The following is a 12149-nucleotide window of genomic DNA, read 5'->3' as shown; positions in this document are numbered from 1 at the left end:
GTAAAAATACCCAATGTCTTCCAATCCGTAATTCATCTAACATGAGCAACGCGGAGTTCTTTAATAAGTTTCGCTTAAGGGAGCTGTTGGATCCAGGCCCAGTAAAAGTCCCTACTGATGAGACTCCTCAGGCACCTCTGAAACATCAGGATTCTAGGAAAGGAAAATCTCATGTCATTCCCACAGTACAGGGACCTCCCTATGTTACTTTGATAGGATAGGGTGCACACATTCTAAGTTGCCTTGGGAGCAAGAATAAACTTTAGATAATCTTTAAGCAAGAGTAAAAATATAACTTTTTCCGCATTAGCACACAATAGCAGATAGGTTACGCTTTGTCTCGCACGGTCACGCTCTGTCTAGTACCTTTGTTTTTAAATCCAAAATGATTTAAGATGATTGTGATAAGATGTAAAAAATAAAATCACATGTTATGAAAGAATGGAAAAAACAAGGAAATATTCTAATGTATAAATAAAGTCCCTCCGAGGCTCTCGGGGGGAGATGCTTGCAACCTGATCCTGTGTCCGTGTCTCCTCCCTCGCCGTCCTTTCCTTCGAGGACCCCTCCCCTGCTGGGGCTGGACGCCGGCAGTAATTAAGACGTATTTTATGGGGGAGTAATGTAAATATTCCATTCCTCATTACTTTCTCCACTTGCTTTAGTACTTATTAATGTTTCTTGGCTGAATTAATTATAACTATGATTTTCTAATTCCAAGGTTCTTTCCACAGTTATTAGTTAGCATTTTACTTAAGGGAATAAAAATCACTCTTCTTCCTTCCTCTTTTTCTCTCTTTCTTCTGTCTTTCCTTCCCTCCCTGCTCCCTCTTTCTTTCATTCAATATGGATTCCTATTTATTCAAGTGGTTACAATATATTAATATCATTATTTATTTATATGCTGAAATTATCTCAGATTTGTACTGCAGGAACTCCTCCAGCCTGGCTTCTATGTCCATTTTAAAGAAACATTTGTGGGGCACCTGAGTGGATTGGTCAGTTAAGTGCTTCCCTTTGGCTGAGGTCATGATCCCAGGGTCCTGGAATCAAGTCCCTTGTTGGGCTCCCGGCGGGAGCCTGCCTCTCCCTCTGCCCTTTACACCCCCCTCATGCTCTCTTTCACTCCTCTCAAATAAATAAATAAAAATCTTTAAAATGAAAAAAAAAGAAACATTTACTTTGAAATAATTTTAGATCTACAGAAGGGATGCTGCATAGTACAGAGTTCATGTGCCCTTCACCTGTCTTCTACTACTGTTAAAATTTTATGTAACCATGGTTCTGTGTCCTTTGACCTGTCCCTATCATTCTTTGAACACTTTCTTGCTTTTTTTTTTTAAGATTTTATTTATTTATTCATAAGAGACAGAGAGAGAGAGGCGGAGGGAGAAGCAGGCTCTCCGCTGAGCAGGAGCCCAATGCGGGACTCTATCCCAGGACCCTGGGATCATGACCTGAGCCAAAGGCAGACGCTTAACCATCTGAGCCACCCAGGTGCCCACTTTCTTGCTTTTTAACACAAGATATTCCAGATTCCTCTTATCCCTCTCTTGTCCCAACTCTGGACTCAGCCATTTATGCAAGGGGTCCTAACCCACAAGGATTTGTGGCAATTTGCCTCCACTTTGTGAAATCAGAATCTTTTGCCAGTTTCCAGATATGAGCTAGCACACAGAATGAGAGATCACGGAACTAGAAAGAGATCAGTTCCCACTGAGGAAAGACGTGCACTGCCACAGTATTTATAAACTCTGGCTGGGCTTCAGCAGCAATCTCCCCAGTTCCTCCTTGAATGGTACTGTGGTAGCTTACCAGATTGATTGCATATGGGAAAAAGGAAATTCTCAGAGTTTTCAAGGATTTTTGGCTATGGGGGCCGAGATAACATTGATACCAAGAGACACAAATGCCATCGTGGACCCTCTGTTAGAGTGGAGACACATGTTGGCCAACTGATGAATGGAGTCCTGGCCCAAGTACATCTCAAAATGGGTCTGTATTAGTCTCATATTGTGGCCTTTACAAATCATCACAAACTTGGTGGCTGGAAACACCACAAGCTGATTAACTGAGAGCTCTGTAGTCAGAAGTCCAACATGGGAGTCACTGGGCTAAAATCAAGGTGTCCATGGGGCTGTATTCCTTTCTGGAGCTCCAGGAGGAAAACTGTGTCCCTGCTGTTTCTAGCCTCTAGAGGCTGCCTGTACTATTTGGCTTGTGGTCCCTTGCTCTATCTTCAAAGCCACGATTTGAGTCTTTCTTGTGTTGTTTTTCTGAGTTTTCTGTCATTGCACTCTTTCTGATCACAGCTGGGTAAAATCCTCTGCTTTTAAGAACTCATGTGATTAGATTGGGCCCAGTCTAGATAATTCAGGATAATCTCCCCATCCCAAACTCCATATCCCTAATCATGTCTGCAAAATCCCTTTTGTCATAAGGTAGCATTCACAGATTCTAGTGACATCTTTGGGGAGCTATTAGTGTGCCTGTCAGAGTTCAGTGGATCCTTGGATCTTATGGTGGTCATTTCCTATGCTCCAGAGCATAACTGGGATGAATTGGTTCACATTGGTTCTTTTTTTTTTTTTCTTACTATATTGCTGGCTGATTATAAAAGGATATAACTCAGAATGGCCAGATGGAAGAGATGCATAGGGTAGGGTATGGGAAAAGGGTGTGGAGCTTCCACATCCTCTCCAAGGGCACCACTGTCCCCAAATCTCCATGTATTCATTAACCCAGAAACTCCCACATTGGTTCTTGACTTGTTGACTGGGGTCCATCATGGTATAAAAGGCTAAAGGGAGGCCCATTAAACTTCCCCCAACTCCCAGCCACAATAGTATATCAGAATCAATATCACATTACAGCTGAAGCAGCAGATTAATGCCACCCTCAAAGACTTAAAGGTATAGGGATAGTAGTTTCCATCATATCCCCATTCAATTCACCAGTCTGGCTCCTACAAACATCAGATGGATTGTCATTGGTGACAGTGGCTTATTGCAAGTTCACCAAATGGCAGCACCATTGCAGCTGTGGTGTTGGATAAGGTATCGTTAATAAAACAGATCCACATACATGCTGGTCATTATTACACACTCATTGACCCAATGATACAGACAACTAGAGGCAGTTTGGATTCACTTGGTGTGGACAACAGTACACATTTACAATATATTTCAGAGATATGTTAATTTTTTGTCCTCATTGATAGTAGAGCTTGAGAGGACCTTGATTATCTGGACATTCTGAAGAATATCATACTCCTCACCATATTGATGACATTATGTTAACTGGCCAGGTCATCAGGAAAGTGGCAACTACTCTAGATGCTCCTTAGGATACATTTACCACAGAGAGTGGGAAATAAACTCTACAAGATTTAGAGTTCTATCACATCAATAACATTTTAAAGTAGTTAGGGGAAAATAGGTAGTCCAGATCCCTGTGTCATTTACTTTAGTTTTACCAATGCATCTCTCTCAACTTACACCAATACAGTAGTGGGGGGTTCACTAGGACCACCTGAAACAGGAAGGAAAACACAAACCTGGTTAACAGATGAATCAGCTTGGTATGTTGGTGAGAGCCAAAAATAGAGTGCTGCTGATTTATAACCACCCTCCCACCACTCCAGGATGTCTCAGAAAGACACCAGTGAGAAGAAATCCTCCCAATAGGCAGAGCTTCAGGCCAACCACCTAGTCATCCACTTCATATTGAGAAAACATAGGTCTGAGGTAAGGATCTACTATATTCCTGGGCAAAGGTGAGTGGGTTTGGCTGGTTTATCAGGGACCTGAAAGGAACAAGATCGGAAATTTGAGGACAAGAGGGTCTAAGGAGTAAATAAATATGTGAGTGGATCTCTAAGAGTGGCCACACCACATATGCATCTTTGTATCACATTTGATGACCACCCGAGAAATCAACTACAGAGGAGGCAATAAATAGCACCACACATAGGCCCAATAGGGGCTCCCTCTCACCAGCATTGAGCTGGTTATTGCTGCTGTGAACCTATGTACCTAAGAGAACTGGAAACAGGGCGCCTGGGTGGCTCAGTTGGTTGAGCGACTGCTTTTGGCTCAGGTTGTGATCCTGGATTCCCAGGATCGAGTCCCTGCATCAGGCTCCCTGCTGAGCAGGGAGTCTGCTTCTTCCTCTGACCCTCCCCCTTCTCATGCTCTTTCTCTCAAATAAATAAATAAAATCTTAAAAAAAAAAGAATTGGAAGCACACTTTTGGATAAATGTTGCTTGAACATGAAAATTGAAGTTGCAGTCTATTTAAAATTGAAAAACAAAGAAGTCATTATATATGAACACCTGTTGTGTAGGGTCAAAGGAAAGAGGAAAGATTTATAGCATTAAATCCTGCTGACAGAAACCAAACAAAATGGGAAAAATGAATTAAAGTTTTAATTCAAAATGGTAGGAAAATAACAGGAAAAGTGGATGAAAGAAGAAAGACTAGAAGAAGACTAAAGGAGAAATTGATGAAATAAGGTCAAAATGAAAAATAGTTAATCCATATAACTAATATTTTCTGTTCAAAAGATGCATGAAATGGGTAACTGGTTAGTATGATCTTGAAAAAAGAATCAACAAAGTAGCATGAAGGAGAATTAGAAGAATGAAAAAAAGACACATGAAGATTTTAAAACAAGTATTGGAGAATGTTATTCAACTCCATCTCAATCTGTGATGTACTAGATAATATGAGCAATATTCCATGAAATACACTTACCAAAATTGGCTCCCAATGTGAAAACGTTAATACTCAATACATAATTCAATAGAAGTAATTGGAAATGTAATAAATATCTATTTCTCTAAGACACACAGATAGTTTTATGAATGATTTTATCAAACTTTCAAAGAACACATAATTTCCACAATCATTTCAAACCATCGGAAACTATGAAAAGCTACTCAAGTCATTTTACAAGGCTGGAATCATCCTGATATTATTGTCAGACCAAGATAGTAGAAGAAAAAAAGTTAGGCTCAGCTGTGAGCATAGAAAGGAATATTCCAAATAAAATTTTAGTAAACAGAATCAGTATAAAGACAAATAAATTTATAATATGAACAAATGGAGTTTATTCCAACAAAGCAAAGAAGGCTTAATATTATGAAATCTAAAAATATAATTTACCACATCTACAGTTTAAAGTGAAAAAAAAATCACGGGACAGATATTTCCCACCAATAGGATACTTTCCACATAAATATGAAAAGATTTACCTTCTCTCTCTCCCTTCCTCCCTCCCTATAAGTATATTTACACTTGGTATATATAGCATGTTGATACCAAAAAGTATTCTGTTGAATTTAGTATTCATTAATGACTGGCACCTTGAGTATATGGTCCATGAGTTGGGAACACAATGATAGGCAAGCTACCAGAAAACCCAAGTAGAGGGACTTAAACAATTAGATGTTTATTTATCTCATGAACAAAAATACAGTTCAGGTTTGGTGAAGGAGTCAACAATGTTATCAGAGAATCCAAACTTTGTCTATATTTCTGTTCCATTATCTGTTAGGTAACACATTCATGCCCTGGCAAGTCCCCTACAGTTTCACTAAGCACCTGCCACTCCTAGCCTTGTGTGTGCTTTGCAGGTAGGAAAATACGTAAGAGAAGAATAAAACAATGAAAATTCTTGAGATAATAAAGATGTTGATTAGTGTTATGATGATATCCCTGAAACCCCAAGAAATTTAGCACTCAAACTATTAGAACTGATGAGCGTTTGGAAGGTAAATTGAGCCACATGCAAAACCAGTGACAAAACTTTTTTGCTGTTGCAAATCAGAAATAACCATTGGACACTAAATAAGAAAATGCTGTTAAGAAGAGTGAAAATAATGAAGAAAAATAACTTTAGCAAAGTCTTGAGTAACTACAGAATTATGCCGTATTTTTGCAAGAGAAGCCTTAGTAGTTTACAATTAATTTCTCTTAAATGAATTTATAAATTTATTTCCATCCCAATAAAACATCATCATAAGATTTTAAAATAATCTCAACAAACTAGTTTTAGACTATAAAGGGAAGTTTCAATAAAAAATCATTATAGGATATTTTAATATATGGGAAAACCTAACTTTTTAATAAATATTTTATTTTAGAATAATTTTAAACTTACAGAAAAATTATAAAGATAGTGCAGAGAATTCCCATATAGCCCACATCCAGTTTCATCTATTATTTTTTTAGGATTTTATTTATTTATTTATTATTTATTTATTTATTTGAAGGAGAGAGAGTGCACGCATGAGCAGAGTGAGGGGCAGAGCAGGAGGGAGAGGGACAAGCAGACTCTGCTCTGAGCACTGAGCCCACAGACCCTGAAATCATGACCTGAGCACCTAACCGGAAACCAAGAGGTGTTTAACTGACTGAGACATCAGGCACTCCTCTTCTATTATTAATACCTTACAATAATATGGAATATTCATCATAATTAACAAACTAATATATTTACATTATTATTAACTGAAGTCCATACTTTATTCACATTTCTTCATTTCTACTTAGTGTACTTTTTTCCATTTCAAAATCCTTAACAAACTAAATTTAAACTGTATTTAAAAAGTAATTATGGAGGAGTGATCAACCACACTTGAAGAGAACAAAAAAGGGACTTGGCCCACAATTCATTTGTAATATTTAAAATTGTGATGTTAACATAAAAACAGGCAAGCAGATCAATAGAACAGAATCAAGTATCCACACAGACAAGTGCTATGTTGATTTTAGTACACAATAAAGAAGGGGATATTCAATAATTAGCATTTGCAGAAATGGGCTATTTTGGAAAATAAAGGAAATTTAGAAATGTGTCTTTCAATACTCAGAGAATTTCAGATGGTTTAATAATTCAGTTTTTAACCTATAAAACTTTAAAGGAATATATATCAGAATATCTTCATGATTTTGGAGGAAAGAAAGCTTTATCAAACAAAATGCAAAAAACAAAAGTCACAAAGAAACTGATCAGTTGAGAAGGAAAACCCTTCTACATCAACTAGAGGAAAACTTTTTTCCTACTCATTCCATTCACAGAACCGTTCTGTGACCAGATATGTGGTTTTTTTCCTCTACACTGACCAATTCTCTAACACCAGCTGGGTGTCCTACAATTCATCTCAGATCTGACACTGTCTACTTGGAGTTAGGGTCTGATTCCACAAGTTAAAGGCTCAGTCCCACCGGACTACCCTATTTCAGACATAAATTGCAAGTCCCAAGCTATCACCTGTGCTTCTGACCAGGGACAAAGATAAAAATATATATACTTCTTATTATATTATAGTATCACATTAATAAATATCATTACATTGCTTTATAAACTCAGTACAAAAAATACTTTATTAATAAAAACCTTTAAAAAGAACAATAGGAGAAAATACTTAACAGTAAAATAAACTTGGGTGCCTGGGTGGCTCAGTCAGTTGGGCGTCCAACTCTTGGTTTTGGCTCAGGTCATGATCTCATGGGTCATGAGACTGAGTCCTGAATTGGGCTCAGCACCCAGTGGGGAGTCTGCTTGAGATTCTCTCTCTCCCTCCCCGCCTGCCCCTCCCCCCACTGGTATATGTGGGTGCACATGTGCTCTCTCTAAAGAAATAAATAAATCTTTTTTAAAAATTAAAAAATAAACTGTATGGAGTTTAGAATCCTGAGTAGGTAAAGTAACCATTTGATCCAGTAGGAAAAATATAAATATCAATGGAAATAGAAAAATATATTAATTGTGATTCACAGATGAGAAAATTCTGTTAGCCAATAAAATATATGAAGATTTTCAAATTCAATGGTAATCAATATGATGCAAATTCAAACAATAATTTACCATATTTCACCTATAAGAATGAATTGTAGTGGTACTGTGAGGTGTATGCTAGAATGGATTATATGTTTTTTTAATTTTATTTATTTATCAGAGAGAGAGAGAGACAGAGGCAGGCAGAGGGAGAAGCAGGCTCCTTGCTCAGCAAGGAGCCCAATGTGGGACTCGATCCCAGGACCCCGGGATCATGACCTGAGCCGAAGGCAGACGCTTAACTGACTGAGCCACCCAGGTGCCCTGTAGAAGGGATTATATGTTAATACCATGTAGGAGGCACAGTTCAGTCTTCCTGTTAACATAGGGTATGAAGTAATTAATAGAATGGGAATAAAAGAAACGAAACAGTTTAAGAGATATTTCAACAATGTAATTGAAAATCCTTGATGTATGTTGGTAACAGAGAAGACAGAATTGTTAATTGTTATATAATAAAAGAAATGCTATTCTCCAACATTTAATTTAGTTATTCGATGGTTGACTTGCAGTAATATAGAAACAAAATGTATTCTTCCAAAACAGAAGTAACCTGTATCATGATACACTACAGAGAAGATATTATAAAAGGGGTTAAATATACTCTAGAGAATATATTTTAGAGAAGTATAGGAAAGATTTATTTATTTGAAACTGAAAAAAAATGTACACACACTAAAAAAAAGCCCAGGAAAATATAAAATGAGAGATGAAAAAACCAAAAAAGCAAATTAAAAAATAAAAAAGCAGAATAATCCTAAAAATGAAGTATAAAATACAATCTTACTATCTTCTTCCTTAATTATTTGAGGCTATGAATTTCATGTAAGCACTGATTTTGAAAAATTCCAGAAAATAGTATTTAGTATTTTGTCAGTATTTTCTAAATGTTTTATAATTGGTAAAATTAATACATTCATAGCCTTTGTAGAAAATTCTAGGTATGGATTATGTCTGTTTGCTTTCAAGATTTGATGTTAGGTTTTACTTCTTATTGTGATCAGAAAACTATGTCTCTAATATTCCTGCTTTTTAGAATTAATTAAAATGTTCTTTATGGTCTAACACATGGGTACTTCTGGCAAATGCTCCATAGGTATTTAAGACAAATGTGTATTCTGTTTTAACCCGTAAATTTTTAAATAAATTTTCTTTTAGAACAGTTTTAGATTTACAGAAATATTGTAAAGATAGTACAGAAAGTTTCCAAATAGCTAATATCCATTCCCCTATTACAAACATATTAGTATAATACATTTGTCACAATTAAGAAGCCAATATTGATACATTGGTATTAGCTAAAGTCCATGTTTTGCTCAGTTTTATCTAATGTCCTCTTTTTTGAGATAAAACTAAAATGAGATTTATTTCAATAAAATACAACTGATAGTTGAAAAAACATCAAGATGTGGATACCCTTTTCTAATTTTTCTAATATTTTAGTTCACTGACAAATGCACAAAAGTATTCCAAATAATGGGGGGTGGAGGGATGGGTTAAATGGGTGATGGATATTGAAGACACTTGTGATTAGCACTGCAGTGTCATATGTAAGTGATGAATCACTAAATTCTACTCCTGAAACTAATATTACACTGTACATTAACTAACTGGAATTTAAATAAAAACCTGAAACAAGAAAGAAAGAAGAAAGAAAGGAAGAAAGAAAGAAGGAAGAAAGAAAGAAAAGGAAAAGAAGAAAGAGAAATGAAAAAAGAAAAAGAAAAAAGAAGTATTCCAAATGAGAGTTGGGACTGCCAGAAATGTAGAAAAAATGTCCACGTTCAGTGGAAAGCTAGATTAGATGTCTTTTGGGGCCCTTGCAAGGCTAAGACTTTCAGATTCTTTTAGAGAATGCCAGTCACTTTAATTAATATAGTTGACAGAACAAATTCCATGTTATAGTGTTAAGCTACAAAAACTTTGCAATATTCGTTCCAAAAATACTAAATAAAAATTTTACTTTAAATTTGCTATTTAAATGACACATTAAAGACTGAAACAAAAAATAACAAAACAATTCTTATTAGATCATGGTGAGATTCTTCTCAAGCTGTAGAACAGTTTCCTTAAAGGCAGAATCCTTTGCCCAATTGGCTTTACTTCCTAAAATGAGGTTCTGAAACACAAGTTGAATAACTGTCATAATTTGTATCTCCATCTGCAGGTTTTGTTGTATGGTCTTGATCTTGTCTGAATTTTCCATATTGGCCAAATCATCTTTCTGTTTGTTCTTTTCAGTCTGGATTTCTAAAAGCTTACTTTCTGAAGCTTGTTTTAATTGTAATCTCTTCTTTCTAACATCAAGTAGTTTTTCCTCCAAATCCCAAAATTCCTGGTGTGATTTCATTATTAATTTGTTTAGCTTTAGTACGTGTTTCATGTTATCCATGAGCACACTAGTCTTGGGGTTAATTTTCTCCAGGTTTTTTTTAAGTGCACTCGAAAGTTGCATCCTGTCTAATGCAAAAGCTTTTTTATTTCAAAAGCAATTTTCACATCTTCAGTTTCATTTTCTAGGTCTTCAATTTTAGCTGCAATTTGCTTATCTTGCATAATTTGTTCTGGAGTTTTGTCTTCATTTGCATCAACCACTGATTTATATTCCAAGAGTTGTTGTTTTGTCTGGGTTCTCAGCCTGAGCAGCTAGGTCAAGCGGTCCTCTGGTCGCGCCATGTGGGCGCCGGCGACCCGTGGTGGTCCGCCTTCCCTGCCCCCCGCTCCGGAGTCCGCGGGCTCGGTGGCCGCTTGCTCTCCGGGTTGCATCTCCATTCTGACTGGCGCGAAGAGGAATTGCCTGGGACAGAAATACGCAGCCTCAGGACCCGATTTTCCCGCCACTAAATTGACCTATCTAATGTCCTTTCTCTGCTGCATGATCGTATCCAGCACACCACACTATTTAGTGTTATGTTTATATCTAGTCATCGTATTGCCTTAGACTTTTCTTGGTTGTGAGTTTCTCAGACTTTCCTTGTCTTTGATGACCTCCACAGTTCGAAGGGTTTCTGTCCCTCCATTGATATTTGTCTGATTTTTTTCCTTATAATTAGACTGAGATTGTATGTTTCCAGGAGGAAACACAGGCAGATAAAGTGCTATTCTCATGAAATCCTATCAAGGGTACATCCTATCAACATGACTTACCCTGTCGATGCTGCTCTGGATTACCTGGCTGAGGTGTATTTGTCAGATTTCTCCACTGTAAAGTTACCCTTTTCCCCTTTTGCATACCTTCCATACCCTTGGGGAGAAGATCCTGTGTGAATATCAGAGTTGCAGAGTAAGAGTTGTGACTCCACCTCCTTGAGGGTGGAGTATTCACATAATTTAGAATTTTTCTTTTGTTTTTTTAAATTTAATTTTATTATGTTATGTTAGTCACCATACAATACAGCATTAGTTTTTGATGTGGTGATCCACGATCCATTGTTTTCGTATAACACCCAGTGCTCCATGCAGTATGTGCCCTCCTTAATACCCATCACTGGGTTAACCCATACCCCCAACCCCCTCTCCTCTAAAACCCTCGGTTTGTTTCTCAGAGCCCATCGTCTCTCATGGTTCATCTTTCCCTCTGATTTCCCCCCCTTCATTTTTCCCTTCCTTCTCCTAATATCCTCCATGCTTGCTATTCCTTATTCTCCACAAGTAAGTGAAACCAAATGATAATTGACTTTCTCTGCTTGACTTATTTCACTTAGCATAATCTCCTCCAGTCCCATCCACGTTGATGTAAAAGTTGCGCATTCATCCTTTCTGATGGCTGAGTAATATTCCATTGTGTATATGGACCACATCTTCTTTATCCATTCATCTGTTGAAGGGCATCTTGGCTCTTTCCACAGTTGGGCTATTGTGGACATTGCTGCTTTGAACATTGGGGTGCATATGGTCTCTCTTTTCACTACATCTGTGTCTTTGGGGTAAATACCCAGTAGTGCAATTGCTGGGTCATAGGGTAGCTCTATTTTTAATTTTTTGAGGCACCTCCACACTGTTTTCCAAAGTGGCTGTACCAACTTGTATTCCCACCAACAGTGTAAGAGGGTTCCCCTTTCTCCACAACCTCTCCAACATTTGTTGTTTCTTGCCTTGTCAATTTTTGCCATTCTAACTGGTGTAAGGTTATTTATTTGACAGAAAGAGACACAGTGATAGAGGGAACACAAGCAGGGGGAGTGGGAGAAGCAGGCATCCCGCTGAGCAGGGAGCCCAATATGGGGCTTGATCCCTGGATGCTGGGATCATGACCTGAGCCAAAGGCAGACGCTTAACTGACTGAGCCACCCAGGTGCCCCTCTTT

At 37.5% G+C, this 12149-nt stretch overlaps 1 pseudogene; it reads right to left on the bottom strand.

Moving 5' to 3' along the window:
• Positions 1-9869: 9869 nt before the first annotated feature.
• On the bottom strand, positions 9870-10615 carry LOC112838169 (centromere protein H pseudogene; annotated as a pseudogene).
• Positions 10616-12149: the final 1534 nt, after the last annotated feature.

The sequence above is a fragment of the Callorhinus ursinus genome, unplaced genomic scaffold (genome assembly GCF_003265705.2).
Source record: "Callorhinus ursinus isolate GAN/ISIS: 27379988/994484 unplaced genomic scaffold, GSC_fseal_2.0 scaffold129, whole genome shotgun sequence".
NCBI lineage: Eukaryota > Metazoa > Chordata > Mammalia > Carnivora > Otariidae > Callorhinus > Callorhinus ursinus.
Note: the sequence above shows the minus strand (reverse complement) of the source record. Positions and strands in the feature narration are given on the sequence as shown.